At 33.9% G+C, this 26,978-nt stretch overlaps 1 protein-coding gene across 9 annotated transcripts in view; it reads right to left on the bottom strand.

The window, feature by feature from the left end:
- GckIII (Germinal centre kinase III) overlaps positions 1-26,978 on the bottom strand; it is an 80,888-nt gene that overhangs the window by 18,179 nt on the left and 35,731 nt on the right. The window lies entirely within an intron of this gene.

The raw sequence follows: 26,978 nt of genomic DNA, 5'->3' as shown, positions 1-26,978 counted from the left end.
GGCATTAAACCTGACATTACACGGAATTATACCTCGGGGGTCTTGTATTTCGAAGTAACCACCTCAAAATGATGTATTATTACTTGCGAAAGCGTACGAGTTTAACCACTCGAGACTGTGTAAGGTTAATGTAACAATAATTTTACGTAGAGATGTGCGAGTTGGAAGTAATACTTTTCGCAGTATTCAAACTTTATTCCTTTATGGACCCTCTTTTTCTTTTTACTTTTGGTTATAGATAAGGAATCGTGTCAAATAAAAAGGCATAATCGCAAAATTATAATTTTATGTACTAACTGGTAATATTATAGCAAAATATAAACAAGGATTTTTATACTAAATCGTTAAGGGGCCAAGTGAGGCTACGATCATAAAACATTGATACCCATCCCATAAAATCCCCCACAAGGACCCTCGACGGTATCGCAACGTAAGGCGAAAACTGCAAATAACGTTGCGAGTGTCAAAACATAAAAAGTTTCATATTGACGAAGCTCGTGTTACATTATAATTTATAACATTGTACTTTAAAAAATTCATCCGTAGATACTAAAGGTAAAGAAGATACATGTTCTGTAATAATTTCAAAGCAATAATTGATTCTTGTCGTTGTCGAGCAAGAAACCAAATCCGTATTCTCAGAACAGAAAAATCCTGAACATCCAAATTGCTAACCAAACAAAAATCCAAACAAATGCAAATAAGACAATTGCACGGATACACTTTAAGTAAAAATTTAAAATGGTAGGGGAAGGAAATCTGAAATAGCACAACTTTTCAGACACCATTCTCTGTATCAGACATCGAGGGTTCGGCGACTTTGTTCTAGACAAAATTAATGCGTCTGGGTACATGGCAAATAGAATTTAATCTATTAGCGCTAACGGCAATCTTATTTTTACGATAGAACTTTATAGGTGTTAATTTAATCGAATGATACACAGAAAATCGTGAATTGGAATCAATATTTCACATTAATTTGACACTTAAAGTAGTGCAACTATTGTTGCTTTTTTATGTAAGAAATATTTAATACGTATAGTATGAAACATGAACATTTACTACAACGATTTATCTTCTGTTATATTACAATTGGAAACATTTGAATATCTCATCTCATAAAAGGCAACATCTATTACAAAAATCAATTTACCTTCTGAAGATTAAGCCGTTGTACATTTAGTCACATTTTTCCATCCGTAATAAATAAATATATCGAACTCGAATCGGTTGGAGAGACAGCGGATTTCATTTCACGAGTGATCGGCTTAAGATATTTATTCAGCTTCACCACAAAGGGATACGGTTTATATCTTCGGTTATTACTCACGAACTCAGTCTATGAATTTTTAATGGCAGTATTTTATGTACAAATAACTTTCCCCTACGTCTTTTTATAAACATCGATAATATTATTTCCATAAAAGTAGGGTTCTACAAGCAAAACTGTAGGTAGTTACTACAAGTTCGCAGCCAATTTTTTGAAAAGAGTGTAATTCACGTCTAACAATCATAATGTATTTATAAAAGGTTCAGGTCCTGAGATAGCAATTGACATTCAGAAACAGCAGTATTTTATCAGATAGGGTAAGGAATGAGGCAGTGAATACCAAGTGTAAGCCAATGAAATCTCATTACAACATCACTCGTGTTGACTTTTACATGAGGACGACTTCAAAAAAGCCTTAAGGGCTTGGTCTAGTAGTGCAAACAAATGCATCCTGTCATCCTATATGTAAATAATACAAATGTACTAAGGGAAAGTTGCTCCACTTAATTTTAAAAAATTAAATCATTCGTATGCATAATTTAATATTCGTAATAAGTACCAAAAATGACAATTTGAAACAATTTTCGTGAAAATTACACCGGGTGATTTTTTTTTATCAGTACACAAAATTTGCGAATACTTTCTATTGATATCTTCAACTTCATGTTTATATAACTGACCAACTTTTACAAAGAAATTTGGACGAAATATAAAAAAAAATAAGCTTTCCATACAAAATGCATAGCTCTATACATTTTTTTCGACCTAAGTTTCTTAGTGAAAGTTGTTCAGTTTAACTAATAAAACGGATAAACAAATTTTGTATATAATAAAAAAAATGTAATGTTTGTGTTAAAAAATTATAAAATAAAAAAATACGCAAATGAAAACAAAAGATATTTATTTCTGACTAGCTTCCGCCCGCGACTCCGTCCGCGCGGATGTCGGTCTTCGCGTCTTCTACAGATTTATTATATTATGTATAATATATAGATTTATATTGATAAACCTAATAAATCTTTTGCTAGCATTCTGATGCTTTATCGGTTGCACTGGATTTATCTCTTTTTTTTTCAATCGCTTGAATGATATAGGATGGGTCCTTGATGGGCATCGAATGCTGAAGTCTCGAATCAATCAATTCTGACAATAGGCAATATTTTATGTAAAATCTTGATAATGGTCCATCATTTTATTTTGCCTAAACGTTACATACTTTTTTATATTATATTCTATTTTTAACGAATGATTCACTCCAGTCCAAACAGCAAATAAGCAGACTTCTGCTTCTGCAACGTTTAGTTGTCCCTGAATTTGGAAAAAATAGACATGATTCTTATCTATGAAAAAAGTGTTATTTTTTGCATTGTATTTCAAATATTAAATTTTTTATTTACATACTTATACCTACTACTTATACCGCATTCATGTCTTTTGCCGGAATTAGACATATAACTACTACATATAATTTTTTTAGATATTTCTCGTTATACTTTTAAAAAGTTATTATTGTCATTTTGCTCATTAGGTAAAGTAATTTCGATATCAGTTTTAAGTTTTTTGATACCTGCAATAATAACGTCATAATCGCCTGCACATACTTATCGATTACACCCTGTATACAATCCACCATCCACATTCATAATGTTTTCCTGTCCTCCTCTCCTTTACGCTGTTCACCGATACATTTTAAATGAGTAAATCTGCTACCACTGAAGGATGTTTCATTGTGATCAGCAAATTTTCACCACTGTTGTCGATTATTTGTTTTTCATTTTTAATCAGCAATTGGGAATCATCAGTTTTGTTTTTTGCAGATTGGTGATGTACCCTAACAATACGTCGAAAAGGGAAAGCATCAACGAATTATCGTTTTCGTCCTCTTTTTTTATTCTTCGCGTCTCTGTTACTTGTGTTTGTTTAGTTCTCAACACCCACTGAATTTTCTATGTTATTGTGATCTTCCATTACATCTGAGTTTTGATGATGTGATGATAATCCATTCGTTTTAATATTGGTACTTAAAGTTGGTGGACTAAACTAGAAATGGCGGACTAAATTTGTCAGCGCGTCTGTAAGATCAGAATATAAAACCAACATCCTGTATTTAAGTTACAAAATTAATAATCAAACAACATGCCGCTACGTTGAAAATGACTAGAAGAAAAAATTAAAACACCTCGGCATATAATTTTGGAGTAAACAAATCATTTTCCTTGGGGATTTCCCCGGATGAACTTGGGAAGTTCAAGTTCTCAATACAAGTTTATATTATATTTCGTATTTCTCAAACGAAAAATAAACATTTTTGGAACTTCAAGAAAAAATGTTGTGTGGTTTTATGGAACCACGGTAAAAGTGAAACTGTTCGAACGGTTCCGAACACTGCTTTGTGTAGCGCATGTCGCGTGTCGGTCGGCTTCCGAGTAGGTATACCTACCTACTCGGCAGCCGCGATACACGCGACATGCGTAATGCGTTACACAGACCAAAAAGTTTGAGAGAGATAAAAGTTTCACTTTAAAAATTATATTATAAGAAAATATTTTATGAGCTTACTTTAGTTTTAAAGAAATATACATCCCTTTACTGACACTCCGTAAAATAAAGAAATTGTTGCCAATCACCTTTGCAATCTATTTGGTTTCATTAACTTTATGTTCGAAGATAATTTTTTTTCTAGTAGTTACAAGCGTATTTTTTTTTTATTTTCCATATCGAAATCAAATGTTAAAAAATACGAATATTGGACAAAACTAAGATAAAAATAATCAATTAACAAAAATATTAAATTTAATGAAGTAGAGCAACTTTCACTTCGGTATGAAGGAAAATCGAGCGTAGAGCACACGTCAGAACGCTCCGGCCCAAGGAGCGCGACTAAAGAAATTCGCTAGGATTTTTCCTAATTATTTTAAATATTTTTTTAATATTTAAAGAATTATCAAAATTCAAAAAAAAATTTTTTTAAAGGATAAATACTCATTTGTCTTCAACCAACTCGAATAAATTAATGGAAAAAATAACTTTTAGCAGTATTTATCAATAGATTTTGTAAGGCAAAAAATTGGAAATTTAATGAATTTATAACGTTCTAATTAGGAAAATCATAAGTTTTTCGGCAATTGTATTCAGCAGTTTTTAATAACGACTATATAAGGATAATAATGCGCTGATCAGATTGTGTAAATTGTAATCGGTTGCAACGTAATGAGTGCACAAACTTAGCTCGAAATGTCTTTGGGGGAAAGAGACTTATCTTGAAGGCCTGATTAAGGTAACATAAAGTAACTTTATAAATATGAAAAAATTCACGCGCATTTCTTATATAACACTAATTGATAAACAAGAAAAAAAAATTCAGTTTATCATTTCATTAGCCGGGAAAAAATTGTCAAATAACTTGTTGAAAACGCAATTTTGCTAGACTGCAGCCTTAAAAAAAGTTAAATATTTCCCTTTTTTGTGCCATCGCATTATCATCTAGTTAAATGAATAAGGAGCCATTTTGGCGACTATATTTCATACATAAGATAACAAGAATGTGCCGTGTCCGAGTTCATGATAAATAATAGAACCTTTTAGAGCCGTTTCTAGGAAAAGCTTTTAGAACTTCGTATTACAAGAAGGATAGCTTGTGCTTTCGAGAGCCATATAACATAATCTGTTGCTTTGGGACCCGAGAAACTATTGATAAATATAATTCTGAAGTTTACACTAAAATAGTGTAGGAAGATTGAAAATGGAGAAAAATTTATAGCGGAGAAGATATTATTACATTTTTAATAATGATTTTAACAAGTAATTTTAAATTTTTGTACATACAGAACTTCCCGAATTGCTTCTATCTAACGGCTATATCAGCAAAAGCGACACATAAAATACTATACAACAAATTACAAACAACAATTCATATCATCATAACAGGAAAAATAAAACCATAATCCCCAAACATTAATAACGGCCAATTTTATTGTGACTTATCCACGAAACCTGCACGGGCGTTGTAATGACCTTTCCCAAAACCATATTCCAAGAAACCCTTACTAATTTCGTTTCATACCAATGCTTCCCTTCGCTTCCCTTAGCGTGGCGGATATTGGGAGAATACGAATGCTAAGGTAATATTGCGCCATCAGGACTGACTCACATTACGAGACTCATAGGCCACGTGCATTGGGACACGATTTAATGCCAGATTAAGTGGGTCAATCTTATATTAACTGCGGTATTTAAACGTGCAGTAAGCAGTTACATTGTCTCGTTGTAATGTGCATGTTGCCTATGGATTGGGAGATTTAATAAAGTACACAGCATTGACAATGCGATTATAGAATAAACATTGTTGTGTAGATATAATATGTAACATGTCTAATTAATTTGTAATCAATGTTTAATTTTCTTACACATGATGGTCACTGATGGTCTCAAAAATAATACGGAATATTATGTTTTAGGCGCTTATTTTAGTTTGTATACAAATACCTACGAGAAAAATAATCTAAACAAAGCGCTCAACGCAAACATCTATTTTTCAATAAGAAAACATTACTCACCATTATCTTATTATAGCTGTTATCTAATTTCTCTCTTCATTACGTAAATTTGTCACTTAAATTAATTCCATAGTTTCGGGCCGGGCGCGTGCTACAATTCGCTTTAATTCCGTCATCCCCTCATTATCTGAATAGTCTAATGAATGAGTTTATGTCCCAGTAAACGACGCCATAAACACTTAAGAGCGAAGTCATTAATCATGAGGGAAACTTTTTTTCTTTCCTTCAGCGACTCGAAAGGGAATCGGGGATTCATCATCGTTTTGATGAATGTAAATCAGTTTTAATAACGCCGTCAGGATATTTTTGTGGCATTTAATTAAATTCTCGGATAATATATAAATCCACTCTTATCTACAATACATTATACATGTCATGATTTACTTCAACTGGTATTAAAAATCCTATCATTTAGCCAATATCCTCATTATTCTAATTGCACTCACTCAGTAGCTTCAGTTAAACATATATTATTATAAACGAAGCTTATAATTATCACCCGCTCATCTCCATCTCATAAAGCAAAAACTCCACTCGCCTGCCGAGAACTCGCACACCAAAAAAAACACTGTCATGCCGATCTGTAATTCGCTTTACCGTTCATTAGTTCAATGTACCTCAAAGCGTTACTAGAACAATTAAACACATAAGGCAATTCCATTGAACCATTAGCATTAGTGCAATCGGCAAACCATTGCCAATGTGAACGTAAGCTCGTTAACAAATCTCATGGTCCTTGACCCACCCGCAACTAGCCGGTTTCGTTTCATGTTTCGATTCGCACGACGCTTCTATCTAGACAAGGACTAAGTGATATGGATATTTGTATGAAATCCGATGCAAAATACTACTTTACTATGTTTGTGAAGATGTCAATTTTAACATGATTAACCATTCACATTTACGAAATATGTAATAGTTAAGATTATAGCATCATCAGAAAAAAAGATTGAAAATACTACAAGTAACTATATTCTTGCAATTTTTCTTCAGAGCGATCGCGACTATGTAAGGACTAAGGAGTAAACGCCATGCATATTTGAAATACACTCATGCTAATGAACACAGAAATCTCCTTATCATAATTATACCATTGGTATGAAGTAATTTGAAATAAATTGTACGAAACAGGTACAAAATTGTATTTTGTAAAGTCACGATTTTATCTTGCATACATACTCAAGTCTTATTAAATGAAGGGGAAACAACTAATATCAAGCGAATGATGTTATAATTAAATTGTTTAGTAATTGGCAATCTCATACTTAGAGGAAAGGAAACATTTATGAAACTGGCAATAAAAATATTATACATACTTAGCATTCCAAAACTAACTATTGAAATATTTGCATAAATATATAATATCGTGGGAAGTAACAGTAGCATGTAGTCCAAGCGGGTATGCAAACGAAGACAAGTTTTACCACAGTAACACAACTATGCTTATAAGTTAAATTTAATTATGAATTCTTATAAAATTCGTCGTTCGAGCACCTGCTTAAGCATTCACAAAGCAGAGTTTCTTTTTGTTGCTTCATGAAAATCCACGTCGAAAATTTTTGATTAAAAATTTTCAGAGGTGCCCCATTAACTCAACATTATTAAAAGTTTGATAACATTGCAGACGAGAGAGAACAAGCTGAAGATTTTCAAATGACGCCCATCAAACTTGTAATTTAATGTATAAAATGAGCTCTGAAAATTATTTCATGTTTATGTGCAATATACATATTATGTAAAAGCTGTTTCTCTCGAAACCGATTTTGTAAATGAATCTTGAATTGATTGCAAGAGAAGTATGTTTTTTTTATTATTTTACAGGATGGTTTTATTGTTCGTCTTTTGAATTATTTGTAAGTAAACATTGAATAATAAACGGAAAATTCTTAAATTCCAGTCACCATGTTTGTCCTAACCACATAGTTCTTACTTCTTATAAACTAACCACAGCTCAAGTAGATACTCACAGATTATGAGACATATTTGTCCTTTGTTTATAATTTATATTTCAATCATCCTACTACTAATTAATTATTAATAAATTAATTTATTAACATAATTGTACAAATCACTACATACCTAGTATAAAACAAAGTCGCTTTCTCTGTCCCTATGTCCCTTTGTATGCTTAAATCTTTAAAACTACGCAACGAATTTTGATGCGTTTTTTTTTTTAATAGATAGAGTGATTCAATAGGCAGGTTTTAGTATATAATTTATTAGGTTTTATACAAAGCGGGCGAAGCCGCGGGCGGTAAGCTAGTAAGCCAATAAAATCCTTAGTGCGTACTTTCAAAAAAACATTACAAAACGCCAGCCTATAAAAATAATCAAACAATTAGAACTTTCTTTGTACTAGTTGACTTTTATTGCTTTAAATAACTTTTGTATGCTTACAGTTAGAAATAATGAATTTAGGGCTGATTTTTCAATCCTTGGTTAAAACTTATTCGTCGAATAATGTATAAAACTACAATTTTAAAAACGTATTCTAATTGCCCGTATTTGACAATTTACGTGACATTTTAATATTATCGTGTAATACTTTATTGGACGGATAAGTTTTATCCAAGCATTGAAAAATCGGCCCTTAATCACGACTAAGAATAAGTTAGATTTGTTCAAATTAAAAATGCCACGAAATCATACGTAAACATCAGAATTATTGTAAGTTCAACCAAATTAGTGCATGAGGACCTTCTAGAAACCCTTCTACATTTGAAACACGAGTTCTCAAAACATTGATAATATGATTGGAAACACAGTAAATACTTCAAAATCTCTCGAACACGTCGTCATAACCACAACGTAATGTTTTTGTGTTAAGTACACCCACAAATCATACAATACGCGAATGCGAGTCCCACGCAAACGCAACGCCTATAGTCTCTACTCCTCTCGAGTACACTGTACACGTGATGTCGCCTAACTGCCCATTATTACAATGAATAGCTGTTCATGACGAAACATCTTACTTTCTAATGATACAATGCCCTGTTATTTCATCTGTTTGTTGCTCGTAATGAGCGATACAGTGTAGGTACCTAGTTGAACAAAGCGCACCGGTTGTAATGTACCTGTAGTAAAAACATTCCAAATTGCATACATATTTGGTGAAATAATGCGATGTAAATAATGTCAAACTGCAATTAAATATCCAGCGCGTTAATTGAAAGTTCCGAACGCAAACAATAACTTTTATACATGACCTGAATGAGGTTATCTCATTAAGCAGTGGCATACTGACCGACTGACCTTGATTCGATTATATTTTAAATGAAATTACAGCGATAGTTCTCTCAATATCGGTGACGCGTTACGTAAACTATTACAGAGGTTTATATTAGAGAGGAAGTGTTGCGGTTAATTAAAATATGAGCCCGATAACACTGTTGTGTATCAAAGTATAATGTTTGCGTTAGATACGTAGGAGTACGTGTTTCGGTATGATTAAGTAATCTACTCGTTAGAGAAACATAAATAAAATATAAAAATAATGTTACGTAATAATATATCGGATGTTGAGCATTTAAAATCTTTTCCACGTGTTTACATCTACGTAAACGAGCTTACTAATGATTTCTAGGAATGTATTCAAACAATTCATATACATGTTTATAAGTTTTGCTCCATACTCGCGACAATCTCCCTTAATTAAATTACCTACTCGTAGAAACTCAACATCAACACGCTACTCAGTTAGAGATACGGTCAATAAACTACTAATTTATTCGCAGCGCAGACAATCAACAAAGGGCTTATAAGTTAAATAAACAAACAGCGGATTCCCCCATCCCTTCATCTAATCAGTCGGCATCCAAAATAAATAAACTGTATTTCGGTGAGGTGCTAAATCTTGAGTCGCCGGCCTCAAGGCTTCGGAGCACATCAATTTTGAGCGCTCCCCTCCCGCCCATCAAATCCCACTTGCTCAACTCCTACAGTCGTCATTACAGCTTATATTGACTCCACTTTTACGAGCTTCCTTTAAATTTTCCCCACTTGAGTTATTCTTGGGAATGTTCAAAGTTTTTAGGGCTGTAGCCTGTATCTGTTACTGTGATGAGTTTAATAAAACGGTTTGATGGAAGATGTTATAATAAGTTTGGCCAACGATTATATAAGAAACAAGTGTTATGTATGCATTTCATCTAGTAGATGGTAGTTTAAACTGTCCGTGTAAGCACGTGTAAGTTTGCTTCCGAATATTCCTTTCATGTAAATAAATAAATAAATGTAGGTTCTCAAATACTTAACACATTATATTTCATCATAATGGACTGTTCATATCTTTACTAGCTATACATATAGACAGCAAGTAACACAAAACGCAGCGGTCCGATAGAGACATTAATCCCACGGCAACTAGGATCGTCCTTGGCGTGAGGTTTTATTTACCCTCGCCAGTGTTCATTTCCACACATTTTCACTCTTGTTTATTTATACTGCTATTATGTTTCCCGTTCGCAACTTCGTAAGGATGCCTCGTGGAGTAAAGTGGGAGTTTTTCTTTCATTTCTTACAATATCATCATACAAATATCATTTTTTGGTACAGAAGACATTAAAATAATTTCTAATGGAACCAAAATGTTTGATTTTATATAAGGAATGCTCTACATTTAATATTATTACAAATTGTTTAATATTAAATGGGATTGCCTGATTTTTCATACACATCAAAGATGTATGAAAAAAACTTCATACAAACTTAGCAGGTACCTACTACCTACGTCTAAAGCTAATCAACATCAAGCTTATCGACCTCGAACATTCTAACTCAATATACCAATAATCTCACAAGTCCCTACACCTAAAAATACCTCAATAAAAACGAATCAAAATCAGCATTAGACCGCTAACATACGCAAACGCGAACCCTGGGAGCATCGCGTGCGCTCGCGACATAACGGGCCCGGCACCGTTCAGTGCATTTTGTGTTACGGCTTGCTAACCAGCCGCTGCATTGTCGACTGCCATAACGATCTTGTTCCTATGTTTCCTAATATATACCTACGTGTATATCTGGCTAATGTTATTGGACAAACAATTACGGTACATACTAAATAGGTATAGGTTGCCTGTAACAACTAGGAAGCGTACAAAAGATGATTTTATATTTTTGTGACGTTTCATTTTCGCCTGTTCGTTCAAAAACAGTTCGTACTGTTTCTGTTAAAAATATCTGTTTTATGAAAAATGTTAAAGCTTGGCAAAAAGTAAACAATATTCTAGATTACGATCGTAAACGGTTCACCAAATGCTCATTTGGTAATGTTCCTACTATTGACATAGTGGGACAAAACAATTGTTATCCACTACACATACAAAAACACTGCACTATAGGATATCGCAATTACCTATTACAAAATAATAGTAGAGAACAACTGTGTACGTAATTAAGTGTACGTTGCTTTGGGAACACATTATTATGATGTACCGTCATTTCTTGGTAAGCGCTCAGCACATTTAACAATGGCACCTTGATGAGTGATTGAATTTCTTACATTAATAATAATCACTGTAACATTCTCACTGTCGTCATCTTAAGAAAATCCGTTGTACTTTGTGCCTAATCGTCTTTGTAATACAGTACCAAATACATATTATCATTCATATTCGTTCAAAACCACATGTATAATATAGTGTATGCACAACTGTATCAAGAGACGCGCGACGATAATCACAACATGATCCATTATATGAAAATTCATAAGCCACATTCTGTCTTCAAAGTAATATATAATATGTTAACCAAATGGGGGAGCGAGCAGCGAGGTTTACCAGTCATTAATATTACGCTGTGTAAACTAAATTTGTCAACACGTCCGTTGTGATTTTGGACATTCAATCGTTCACCAGACGACTTAATTAACTGTACGAATAACGATTATCCTTCTAAGATGATAAGTGTAATAGGATTATTTTAATACTGAACAACATAAGTTTATTCAATTATGTTTATTATGAGACAGACAAAGAATTACGTACGTGTGGGTTCAGAGTTAATGGTGAAAGGTTTCACTCACACCCATCCAATTAACGACGCTAATATAACGTTATAGCCAATATTGGGAATAATATTTCAAATAATTTGATAATAGAAAAATTTCATACGAAAAATGATTGATGTTTTATTCAATCAAATTCAAAAACGAATCAAAAAAAGTGGAATTTTTTATCGTATTATCACTTTATTCGTGTTGTTAATGATAAATTTGAAAAACATCTGCATGTCGCTATAGGGGAAGAACCCTCAAATTCAATAAACAAAATATGTTACCCTCTTTTAAAATTGAGACGTATTCTTATTATACTTTCAACAAACGTTACCATCGCAATGAACGAAAATTATTACATATACTTTCTTTGAAGTTCCGACTTCCTTCAACTCATAGGATACCCTGTATGAAGTCATTCCCGATACATATAAAGCCATACAGCCGTACAAATAAACGAGTTATAACATTTTATGCAAAGAATAAACTAAGAATAAGGAAAAATCATACAAATAAACACGAAATAAATGTAACCTAGTATAACTTCGTAATAAGTATTCATACTAATGCTATTCCGTCCTTATTACGGCTACCACCCTAGTATAAGTCTGACATAACCGAATTATAACATATCTTTTAGTACATTGTGCTGTGTTTTACAAGTTTTAGAAGCAATTTTCAATCTAAATTTGAGATAATAGCAATGAGAGTAATACGAGAAGTAGAAAAAGTTGAGCAAATTAATAATTTCATTACGTACCTATTGAAATGGAAAATTTTGTATGAAATGTCAAAATATACGAAATTATGAAAAACCCTTTTGATATTTATAATGATTTATTTATTTACAACATGCGCCAAACCATACATACATAAAACTTATTTCTAAACTTATCACAATAATATATACACTTTCGTTGAAAATATAAATCTTCTTAGCCTGGAGTTGTATGTTTTGAGTACCAGTTATTTGGCAACTCTCTATCTCAAGGTGGGTTTATCTTCGTATAGCGGATCGCGTTATCTATCATTTGCTTGCATATTTAATGATATATTTAAATTATTTCCAATAAATATTAAAAAATAAATAAACAGAACATCGTATGATGAAACTTCACAACAAATTCGACGAAGTCAAACGTCAGCAAAATGACAGCACCAAGGCTTAACCGTAGACAATTTCAATGTTTTTCATAATTTTGTGAATGAATTGCGACGTTGCCGCTTCGCGCCTATTGCATAGCGTGAGCATAGATACATCGACGTTATTCCAAATTTATTTGTAAGAAATTATGACATCCTTATTCTTTATTTATTCTTATCATATCTATGCATTGCATAAGGTTTGAATAAGCAAGTTTTTATTTGTACGGCTGATAGACATTAAAGTCTATACTCTATTTATTATATGCACAACTAGTATGGCAGTGCGATACGTGCGCTGAGTCAATCTCGAGTCTCGAGTTCATTGTCATACCACCTAGAGAGACCGCCGCTTGAACTGAGATTAATGAGTTCAAATACCGTGCTTACATTACAGGCCTTCAGTTATTTGCTACAAAAGCCACTATAAATAATAAACAATACAATGATTACTTGACGATTCACTCCGCGCTAAGAGTCGATTGCATATCAGGTTTTTAATGTGTTATCTGTGTAATCTATATCAAATCGTGTAATTAAAAATGAAATCCCATATCGAATTATAAAGAAAGAATAACAAAATGAGCAGGTAATCACAGCCAAATACAAAAAATACTAATCACTTCCTGATATAGAGCGAACAACAGCAAACTATTCCAAAACACGGAACAATAAACAACAGTAATACTTACGTAGAAACGTGGATTTTCATCGACCGTGAACGTAGCCAAGGGCGCTCCCACACGAGGTAATGGAAAATCATATCTTACAAACGTAATAAGATGTAAGCCGCGGAAAGGTTGTAAGAAGATAACGTTGAGGGCATCATAGGTAATGATGTAACTTGAACATTCCTACAGTATTGAACATTATTATACCTTTCACAAAGGAAATTGTTACTTTCTCCCATTGTTACAGAAATACATCAGATTGACATCGCAAATAAAATATGTATTCAATTTCACTTATGCATCTTGAGCGTACATACAAGTTTTGCAGCAATGCAGAAATAGAGGAAGTATGAACTAGGATGTCTGTTAATAAAATAGACTTGACCCCATACCCCCCAACTCCCTGACGCCGACACAGACTGTCTAAAGTCTACGCTATAAAATTATCAAAAACTAGACGACAACGAGGCGGCGACATGAAACAGCTCAATAAAATCGAAGGCAAAACTGCAGAAAATTTTCAACGGAGCGTCAAATAAGTGGAGACGTCGCCAGACGCAGGGAGACGTGAACAATTTAGCGCCCAGCGTGCTGTAGCCGAAGCAACGGCCCGAATAAACGCAGCCCCTATTAAATGTACATTAACTGAAGGCCTTTGCACCGAGCCACTGTCTAGTGCGCCAATAAAAAAAGTTCCTCCTCTAAATTGGACGCCCCTTTGAGCACTAGAATTCATTTTATTTGCTTACTTACTGAGTGCATTTACCGGCGCGGTAAAGATTTATGCTCGTACATAGACAAAGGTATTGTTTGAAAAGCATTCTCACTTATTCGAACCATATTATGGATATAAATTTTATATTTTATTTAATATATAACAATGTTTGAAGAGTTTTATTATTTATGCGTCAATAAAGTTGGAAACGGCAACGCGCTTTGTAGAACAGCGATCTAGTAAAATATACGGAATGTAACTAGAGAGGATCATTAAATTTTAACACCAAGAAAAGCACATTTAATGAAATAAAATTATAGTCAAATATTTTACACCTTACTATATTATTGTAACTACTATGCAAATATTAAAAAAGGGCTGTAATAATGCTGCGATAAAACTTACGTTCAATTTTTGACTTTTACGAGTATCCTTGTAATATAAACTCTTCAAATTATATCAAATAAACAAGAGTACTCTGTACTACTTTCATCAATTTTATGATAACGGAATGTATCGTGAATAATGCATACATCGTGATAGCAGGAATTGGAACCGTATGCTTATTATATAGGGTACAATTTCACTTGACACATATATGTAACTATTAAAGACATGTTCCCGCTTCAAACGAAACTACGCACTATAAAAGCACGCGAAAAACAAACACATTAAAATGTATTCAAGTGTTCACAATAAAGTTACGTCACAGACCTTGAAGCCGGTTATAGTGATAAGCGTAAAATGTTTTCATGTTACCTGTAACAAAAAGGAATAAAAGATTAACATTTACATAATTAAATATCATGTGCAGAGAATACAGACATAATATGAGAGAAGTTGTATGTTTATTTTTCAAAATAACCACTACTCACTAACGATATCCTACGTCTACATCAAAATTTTTAGATGGATTTTTTTTTGTCATAATATCTAAAAATATTAATAGAGACGAAGGTAAAAAATTCTTGAACACAATTCAACATGACCACTGGTTAAACAACCAACCAACTTGTACAACATTTAATATGTAAACTAGAACTTGTTAATCGAGTTTTGCATACATTCTATATCTGCGATTGAATAACATCTCATAATTCAATTGTCATTCAGTCACATTTGTGTACACTGTATAATTTATAAAGTGTACACACTTCGCATGTGACGCTTGCGTTTATTTTTAAACTTATTAACGTTAATTAATGTCAGAGCGGATTAAGATTTTTTTTTAATTATCCTATAATCCAATCAAGTTAGTGACGAAAACAAACAATAACACAGATTTGTTTACACGTTGGTATTATTGGTATGACGACTACGAAGGCTTCGTGAAAGAAGAATGTAGATACTGAGACTATTCAAACCTTTCAAATTATTACTCAATTGAAAAAAAAACATTTAAATATCAAACATACATTTACATTTCAAACTTATTTGAATAGTAAATATTTAATTAATACTAGCTTCAGTTGATACAAGTCGGTACAAAGGTGTCATACCTATGGGTATGAATGTTGGCACCCAAAATTAATTATCATACGGAACATTCGCTACCGCACACAGCGTTGACATATTCTACCCCAAAAAGGAAACTACTATGAAAGCAATAAATCAGCAGTGTCATTTCGCAAAATTGGCCAAATCTTCAAGGCGTCACCTTTCCTTCCGTCCTTTTCACCGCGGATATAATGTTTTATGGCTTCCGACCGCTTCCACTTTACAAAGTGCACTAAAACGTTATTAAAAATTTAAGGACCTTTACCTTTCATTGCGGAAGCTTCATACACATAGTCACAAACTATGTAAGAAGTGGGCTTCATGACAATTTGATTGTCTATAATTTATTCATTGAGCAGTAACCAAGAGGCTCGTTTAAAATATTCAATTGTTCGTTTGTCTTCATTCAACCAATAAACTAAATCAAATGACGAAATATTTTTGCCAAAATAAACATTGAATTATATCAGATAGTTTTTCTTTACCATAATATTTCAAACTCCAAATACCTACGAGCTACGTCCAAAACAAAGTTATCTTCGAACATCTTAAACGAAATCAAATAAGCTGTAACTGCAGCGGCCATCAAACATTACGGGCACATAAATTCAATATAAACGCGTAGCTCGGGAGCGGCTCCGGCGCGGCGTCACAATGGTATACTGTCCTTGAATTAGCACCGGAACCATTGTCAATGCGCACAATAACGAGGGATAGGCTTCGCCTAGATTTTACCGGCTCGCGCTGTCCGACTGCCAACTATGCAATGGATAGTTCAAAACTAGTGCCTAGACCTTGATGTCACTTCCATGCCCATAATGCGACTAGAGTATAGCAAGGAACTTAGATAAAAAACGGTTATGCAAATTTCATTTGTATAAACTATGTAAACATGTGAAAGTGATTTATATCGAAACAATGTCCATAGCCGGTCACTTGACGACACGGTTCGGGTGGCATTTTGATGGCTTCAATTTGTTATCTTCATTTGAGCGCTCCATCAAAGTCCGAGGGGCGACAGCTATGGCAGTCAATAGGGGTAATGAAGTCTATTATACCCCGTAATTAACTCACGCTGTATGACATTGTAAAATTAGTGTAATCAATAAATCATGGATATTATCTCTGGTTTCATATAAGATCACCTTTACGTAATCCGAGCATTGTTAAATGTTAATTCTGGCGGGAACCCGTCCATCACCTTTCTATCTGATTAATAATGTAAAGAACATTTAAATGCACTCGAATTTTCCTCAGAACCGTATAAATAATATAATGTGGGTCAGTCGGCCATCGTACCTGCAGCCGACAGCGCATCCCTTCGTAAATAAAATCAACCTCACGTGCCCCTAATTATAGCAGTTGCGAGAGAACCCACTCTGCATTAAAATGCAGTGTTTTTAGGAAACAAAATTCTCAACTCTAATAAAAAGCGAGAATGGTAAACCATGCATCGTAAACTATATTGCGCCAGGCAAAATACTGAATATATTCTGGCAAACGGTGGTAGCGTTCGCAAAACAAGCGAGTTTAATAAATAAAAATACAACTTTATTTACATCGTTGGCTTTATAGGTTTATCACAAAGTTCATCTTGGCTTAACACTTTTATATTTAGCCCCTAGAAATATCACGAACTACGATAGGCTATAAATAAGTTTGTGCATTAGATTAGCCTGTGTGCCACTCGATTAATTATTCGTTGTAGCGAGCACAATTAAGGTTTAATTCTACATCTGCAAATGGGGTCCGATCGATCGATACCTATAGGTGCAAAACTGATTAAGATAAAAGCTGTGTAATTTACATTAGGGCGATATTGATATATCGAGATAGCGCTAGTATGCGGCCTAGTAATGCGTCATCGTTATCGATTTACTAGAGAATAAGTCTCTTGATATAGGCTCGGAGAATAGAAAGGTTGTTGTCAACCCACACACCCGCCAGAAGGACGTGGAGCCACGGGGGAGGCGGCGGAGGTCATGTTAGTCAATACAATTAAACGTGATAAGATAAAGGATATCTTAACAACTCGTACGTTGCTTAATTAGCCGTGTGTAATGAATTTCAATAAGAGAAAATGTACATACGTATATAGTTAACAATAATATGATTAAATTAATTGTCAAAATATAATGAAGTAGGGCCGATAAATATTTTCCGTATATCAAATGTGAACGTCAAAACAGACCCATGTAAAAGTGAAATAAAAATGCTTTGTAATTAGTCAACGAGTAAAATATTCAATATTCAACACAAAACACTATTACCGGACGGCGGACGCAAAAAAAAACACTTTTCCATTGGCACAATCAGAGGATTTACTCTGATCGAAACTAACTGACCCAGAAACAGTGATTGAATTCCAATGTAGTACCTACCTACAAACGACGGGGCTATTTATACTGACTGATTATTCGCTTTTCAATTTACAAAAAGCTCATTTATATGTTAAATGGGAGTAAACGCTTAATCGCTTCATTATTAAGCAGGGTAATGAAACGCGCATCTCCATTAATTAAGTATCAACAAACACCGAATCTAATAATGTTAAAATCTCTACCGCCCGCTCGCCATTAATTATTTATTATACTCTGGGATATGAAAATTAAAAAGCTATATTTGGTCATAATTTTACCACCGTGCAGAGTAAACGTAAGCTTTATGACGTCATAAATTCCACTACTTAATCGCGTCGTTAAACCTACGAACTGCGAACTTTGTTGCACATTAGCATAGTAGAGCAGTTATTGAAAATCCGAGAGCACATCGCGCAACTTCTCGTCTCAATGTCTGTACACTGTAGACACAACTCGTGTAGGATTTCACGATCGCAAGATCAGCGAAATAAAAAACAACGTATGGGACTATTCTGAACCCTTTATCGTTGGTTGAGTCACGGCCGCCCGCGGCGTCGTATTTAGGTTAAACATGGGCTGCTGCAACTCGATAACTTGACGCGTCGACGCATATCGATATACGGGTGTATGATACGTGTTCGATGGCCCTTTCCGTGTTATCATAGTAACTGTACCTATCAGTTTTCACTAATGTTTAATGGGCTCTGGCTCTATGGGGGCTACATGTGGGAACAATAACGATTATATATATAAAATCTGTTATCATTTAGGGGTAGATAACCCTAACGTATTGAATAGAAAGCAAATATATAATGGAAATAATTTTCAATCACAATATTGATTTGCATATTTTTTTTCACGATAAATCTGAGACCTGAGTCAACGTATAATTAATCAGTCTTATAAAGATTACACTATCTTCGAATCTACAGCTATCAATAATCAAAATCTAAATATCCGTTGTGAGCATATTGTATGTATGAACATGTGATCGTCACATAATTGCCAATACGACCGAACACCATTCCGGTAATTGAATACATCGACAATGAATCTTCAACCAGACGGGAGTGAAACCACGATCCATATACCTACAACGCTGACAAACAGAACATTGCGTAAACAAAATACATAATGACAAACATCGATGACTAATTAATTTTAACTTACACCCATAGTGCTAGCAACTAAATAAGTCTGTCGGGAGACACGTCGGCGGTAAACAATACCCGCTGATTCATGGCGTGGATAATGCAACTGTTTTGTATACAATGCCAGTACATAAGCCACGTAGTGTCAGATGATGTTATGACGCGAGATGAATTTCGAGTGGCGTCACATGCACAAAGAACAATTTTTAGTAAAATAACTTTGTTCATAGAACTGCGAGTGATTTATTCTAAATCATTAAAGTTTTTTCTGAAGCAAAAGATCCAATTTCTATAAAACTATTCTGCTTTTAATATACTTTATATCATTCCAAAAACAATACTTCAGTATGAAAGTACCTACATAAAATTTATATGTATACAAATACCATTTTAGAGCATCTTTTCAAAACTCCATTGTCTATGCCGTTGACCTTAATTCTTAAGTTTTAACTTGACAGCGCAGCACTTCGCAAAATATATTCTACAGCCGAAAGTGTAGAAAAATCATTCTTAGGTGGAAGTAAGAAGGTTTATTTCCAAAAGAGCGTTAAGTCTAGGGGCTAAGCGCATTAATAGCACTGATGCGATTATGTCACCTGCACTAACTTGATTAAAAAATCCAGGTTTATAAGTCAGAAAAGCGAAATACCGAGGAAGGAATTCAATTAAACGTTGCCGTAGCGGTACGGGCGAGCGAGCGGTCACTCTTCTGTATAATGAAAATTTCGATAACGGTCAAATTGCCTGCATGATTGCTACATACAGGTTTGTGCAGTGCCGTAAAGGGTTACCGATACCCCCATTTATTTGGTATGCGATCAAATTTGGGCCGTGCAATTAAAGAAACGAACTTGATTGTCCCGTAATATGCTTGGTGCGTTGACGTACCCAGACCATGTAGTCATTGCGATATGTTTGTCGACTCGAATAGAATACAACAAATTTGACATTGATATATGTACAGTCAAATTCATTAACAATAATTGATAAGATAAGATATGAAAATTCGAGCTAAATAATAATCATAAGTACTTGCAACGAACAAAGACAGTGAGCCTCAATAATCGGGGACAAGACCCTATCTAATATTGTGACTAATGATCCGTCAATGTCAATTCATCAAAACAAATATTTGCGCGGCCTACACCTTAATGAATAAACAAAGGGCCGATAAATTACATTATTAATAACGACAACGCTTATGAATCGCAAAATTATTGTTATTAAAATTATATCGTTTATGAACAGAGATTTCGGATTTAGGTTCCTACTTGCCTATTATTTCTGCTTTTACGTTGTTTATAATTTTTATAAATTTTGCCTAATCAATGGAATTTTGCAGATATCATCGCATCAGATAAATATCTACTATCATTTCTATCTAATCTATTAAAGAAACATAAATCTGACGTCGAAAAAAATGTAAATCTATTTATTTACTAAAATATTCGGCACATTATCCCGCAACCCTCAACACGATCGGAACACTCCACACCAGATGTTTCCTGACGCGCACGAAATTGTATAGAAATCAGTGGAATTGAAAAGATGAGGAAGGAAACTAGGTATCCAGATGTTAGCCGGTATCCGTAATAACTACACTCGCAAACAAAATGAAAATATACAAACGATATTTATTGATATCGCATTTCATTACGTAACTTGTTAATAAACCTTTCAGCGATGGAACTATCGCCGGCAGTAAATCAACAGCGAATACGATAAAACAGTTTATATTTTGAATAATTAAGAGAAACATATTTTATAAGTTACTTTCGTATTCAAGCTTCAATATAATGGAATCGTTACAATTGATATCATCCCGATTGTTTGCCCAGACATGTTTGGTTTAATCTGGGTAGACAGATTTCCTCTAGTCCCCCGGCCGATATAACAAAGAACGTTTATCGCTATTATAACGTACCAATTATTAGTTATCTCCCCTAGCTCATATCAGAGGGGCTCCACTCCAGTCCATCATGCGATAGACAACGGAAGAGATGTGAGGGTTAGGAAATTGAATCCCATTCATCGTTCAATCCGTTCAGTTGGCTATAGATAAAATTCCAACTTTACCGGGATGACATTTCATCTTGATATATAGTCTTCGTTCAGTATGTATAATATCTAGTCATGCTAAAGTTTTACGCGCACATAGTTAAATATGTAAAAACACTAACATTTATTCATAAACATTTCCGTCCTTATATAAGTATGTAAGTAAATATATCTTTCATCATTATATAAATCAATAGTCTTATTACATAAATCTCTTAAAATAACACAAATCATATTTCTAAATATCCATTACCATAATTAGAATCATAAAATACGTATGCATCTTAAACGCCGTAATGTATTTGGAATGCATCCAAACATACTTCGTTGATTAATATCTACCCAATAATTTATACCCAAATTACCTCCTATTGGCTGTTATTCATACTCATTAATCTACTCAAATATACCACTCCAATACAGACGTATTTTATATAGAGTTCGGAAATAGATACTTGTAGTTATGGGATACTTTTACAATTAATATAAACAGCAGGAAATTTTCGAATGGATCATAAATAAACGTTGATATTATGCAACCCTATCACCTAGCACTGAAGATTAAGATCAACTGAACGATATTATAGGTGAAATCATTCATTTATGACATATCGAATGTATGAGTTATTAATAACAAGAGAAGTTGCAACCCATTAATTAAATGACATAATATGTAATTAACCCTTCAGCTCCAATGAACAATTGGCTATGACGTCTACTAATGAAACTCTTACTAACTACTGAATGTTTAAGTACGACCGAAATAAAAGCAATCTATTCGTTCATCTGTAACTTTCAGGCGTGTTGAAACGTTCTTTTTCTCTTTGGAATAAGCTTCAAAGTCCATTAAGAAGTGGGACCAACTTTTTGTAGCGTATTCAGCCAATTGGTTAAAATGCACAAGACAGTACAAACAAGCTTGAACACAAAACACATGCAAATCGCTTATTGGCCGGACAATCAGATCGCGACCATCCAGTCAAGCGTGCACCGGTCATTGCCTCCTGTGACACGACTCCGCGACTCTAATAATTATTCAACTAATGAGATGCAAGACATATTGTTTGTTAATGGGCGCTACGAAATAATCGAACGGGGGCAACATTTAATTAATGCGAACGGAACTGATAAATTCAATTTATAACGAGTCGTGGGTATCTAAAATTTAAGGAAAGGAACGAATAAAAATTGAATAAACATAATACAAAATAATTTGGAAAATCCAAAAGTGCACGCCTCATAATTTTTTTTTAATAAATATTTATTAATTATTATTTTTGTTTATTTAATAACAATTAAACCACATCGAATCAGACCCTGAAAAATGAAAGGGTTCTATTCCTGAGCATACTCAAGCGTAAGAGAAAAAAAAAGACTCGATTAGTAAAGTATTTCGGTCGCTATCGTGTTAACAAGAAAAAGGATCCGCACATACAGACACACGGACGTCCAAGACAGAACTTTTTTAAACTGTTTTTTAACTAGTTTAAATAACAAAAATGACATCAAAAATATCATGAACGTTAAAAATAGTGTTTTTTCTTAATATGTGTGTGTATGTATTATCTTACAAGTGCAATGTATGATACATAAAGACATTTTAAGTTTGAAAAATCAGATGTTTTGCGCGAAGTGACAGTAGTACCCACCTCAACGCTTCGCTTATGAGGCGTGCAAAAACCCCGCAAACTCAAAGTTCAAACCACCCAATATTTCTGATATTCAAGCTTTTAAATTGCAAATTTTACCATTATCTTTATTGTATCGTAATTTCCATAAGTACAGCAAGAGCAACGTCTTGAAAGACGTTGAGCATGGTATACTTCAAATAAATTATTAATGAACAACTCAATTTATCTCGTCAAAATACCGACATCTGCCGAACTCATTCAATATTCCAAGCCACCACGCAAATCATCAATTATTTACACGAAGGTGAGTTTGCACTTACACTTAGGTGATAAGGTAAAGGCTGAATACTGATAATGTTTTAATATAAATGGATATCTTCCCTGGCTCCGTCAGTTCCATTAGGGAAAGTAATTGTAGACGTCATTCAGTGTTTACGGGTTAGAAGACTATACATATATTACCATATTGTTATATATGTTATAGTCAAAGTCCGATACACAGTCTCTTCGCGGAAGGACTGGTTTATCCTAGGTTTGGCCAAAGCCATCAGGCAATCCCCGAAATACATTTCAATTTCGCCCTTTGCCTGAAGTATTTTTAGTCAAACCCAGGAGCTCCTAACTTTTCAGTCAAACGTCGAAAGTAAATTATTCTGTTTCGGTTTTGGCCTAGTCAATCCTAGAAGCGACTCCAATTCTCGGTCAAACGTTGAAAAATTTCTTAAGATCGAAGATGTGCCTGACGTTCGGCTGTCTCTTAGAGAAATCAGTGCAAAGGATTCAAAATTTGGTGGCCAAGGCTTTATAAAATGCCACTGCAATAAAAAATGCTCTTCAAAATTATGCAAATGTAAAAGGTCTAATGTATTGTGCAATTCTAAATGTCATAATGCCTCACCATGCCAGAATAAAGATTAATTTTTCATTTTAATTACCTAAGAAATTATTAAAACAATTAACATTAATGCCTCACCATGTCAGAAAAATGATTAATTTGTCACTTTAATTACCTAAGAAATTATTAAAACAATTAACATTAAAGTTAATGCCTCACCATGTCAGAAAAATGATTAATTTTTCATTTTAATTACTTAAGAAATTATTAAAACAATAAACATCACTATTTTTAAAAATGTTATTTTTTATACTTAATCTTATACAAACTAACCTCCGTATATTCCAAAGCATTTATTTATTTATTTTATACTTTATTGCACATCGTACAAAAGGCGGGCCTAATGCCACACGGCATTCTCTCAAAGCATCTCAAATATAAAAGTGAAAATCACGTAAGCTGACCAATCAGGTGTCAGAACTGGCAGAGTTAAGCGGTTCTTAAGACTTGAAAGCTGCTTAAATGATAAAATGCTTCCAAATATACGAAGATAAGACACTTCATACCAATATCGGAGTTTGACTCGTCAAACCCCGATTTAATAAAATTGTGTTTTGACGTTTGCCTGACCAAATTAGTCTCTCCCAGGTTTGACGAAAATTGTTTAGTCAAAGGCCGAAAATTTTCATTTGTTTGGGCTTTGACTAAGTCATTCAGTCTGACCTGAGGATTGACCAGTCCAACCTAGGAGCGCCGGAGCTTCGGAGTTTGCCTATAACATATATACAAGATGTTTAAGCTTTAAATGCACTCCTCATGAATCCTTCTGAATATTAAAGCAAAGCTTAAAACTAAGGTTTAATAATTATCTTTATATAACGTATATTCGCTTCGTCACATCACATGTGTGAGAGCCTTCTCCATTTCATACAGCCTACATAAATACCATCTTGGCGAGATAGATGGCAAGTCCTCTTTCAATTAATATTTATGTTTATGACGTCATTACTGTCCACCGTAAGTGCACGTAGATAAGAAGCACTCGACTATATTTTATCTTATAATGTTTACGAGTGATACAGTGGACTACCGGATTCCTATCACTAACACATCCCTATAATAATATCTATATCTAGTTCAATATAATGAGCGTCAATTTATGAGGCATATCGAATAGTTATTATACCTAAATAGGCAGTGCGTCGTCTTATCTTTCGTATGTTAAGGTGTTCTTTGCACATGCTGAAACATATATCCTATATGATTATTATTTATTTCACCGTAACATATTCGAAGAAGAAAGTCCATTTGCTACCAGCCGATAATTCAAGTTGTAATTCTCACATCGTCGTGTTTCCTTTTTCTTTATTCTTATTAACAATTAATATCAATTCTATTCACCAAAATTTATCCAGTGTTTTGCCGATCCCTAACGATACATCATTTATTTTTAGCCATCGGCAACAGAATAACTATTAAAATGGATTATTTCATGCTGGTTAGGTATGATAAAAGAAATTCATAGCAGGCTGGTGGTATGCCTATAATAGGACTGAGGGGGAGCGAGCGTCCTTGGTATACACCTGTCATATTTAATTGACCTTTAAGTAAAATATATTTGATCTATATATAATGTAAAAGATAAACATATATATAGTTATTCGACATATCCATATATTCACAGTTTAGGGGATGAATCAAATAATAATAAAATGAATCCAATAAATAATTATTTAGCATACAATATTTGTTTTCAATTACATATATAATAAAATAATTTGGAAAATCCAAAAGTGCACGCCTCATAATTTTTTTTTAATAAATATTTATTAATTATTATTTTTGTTTATTTAATAACAATTAAACCACATCGAATCAGACCCTGAAAAATGAAAGGGTTCTATTCCTGAGCATACTCAAGCGTAAGAGAAAAAAAAAGACTCGATTAGTAAAGTATTTCGGTCGCTATCGTGTTAACAAGAAAAAGGATCCGCACATACAGACACACGGACGTCCAAGGCAGAACTTTTTTAAACTATTTTTTAACTAGTTTAAATAACAAAAATGACATCAAAAATATCATGAACGTTAAAAATAGTGTTTTTTCTTAATATGTGTGTGTATGTATTATCTTACAAGTGCAATGTATGATACATAAAGACATTTTAAGTTTGAAAAATCAGATGTTTTGCGCGAAGTGACAGTAGTACCCACCTCAACGCTTCGCTTATGAGGCGTGCAATATATATTTTCAGACTACCAGCCAAATTACCAAAAACGTTATTTTCAGCACACACATCATATCGAATGTCGCCAGGCCTTGGCTTAAATGGGGGCACTAATAAAGAGACACTTGATACCACGTGTAGCGCAAATAGACCCCATACAGCGGGGCCCGGGGACAATGGATCGTTTCCGTGCCTTGCCACCTCATTACTTGTAGGATGGGCCTTTTAATCTAATTTGTTTGATCTCGTTGTAAGTAATTTATTCAGACTTTATAACGGTGTGTATTTTGCACGATTACGACTGGCAAGATCCGGATATATTCCGTTTCGGTGTGCTGTCGGCTTTCAGAGTTAACATTACGCATCTTCTACAGAGTTTAATGTGTTTGATCATAGTCTTTACCACTTATCTTTTACAGTCTACGAACATTTAAAACTTTGCTATGAGTCAGCTTATTATCGCTAATGGTGCGTCCCCATGTAGAATGGCAAAAGTTGGGTCGTCTTTCTTTTTAACACTTAATACTTTTTACTGTTTGTTACTTTAATAGCTTCATTCATCGTAATTTTAGATAAATTAATGATATAGCGTCTTCAAGGGAGGTGTGTGAGTTGCGATAGTTTTATTGATATGATTTTAAAAGAGCAACTTTCTTGTCCGTTCATCTCCAAAGATACTGCTTTCCGAATTGATGGTAAATGGTAAAAAAATGTTATGACAATAAATGATTGAGTTTGAGTTTTTCAACCCGTCTTCGAGTGAAACAAAAATGCGGAACACAACGGTGAGAGCGGCTATTGTGCTCGGCACTTAGCAGTTAGCAGCTTCGGCGACATCGGCCCACTGGCCGGGGCTCTAATCATA

Source organism: Colias philodice, chromosome 2 (assembly GCF_061535455.1).
Source record: "Colias philodice isolate Cphi_HAF_F1 chromosome 2, ilColPhil1 Martin Lab GWU primary, whole genome shotgun sequence".
Taxonomy (NCBI): Eukaryota; Metazoa; Arthropoda; class Insecta; order Lepidoptera; family Pieridae; genus Colias; species Colias philodice.
This window is presented reverse-complemented; position numbering and strand designations above follow the sequence as displayed.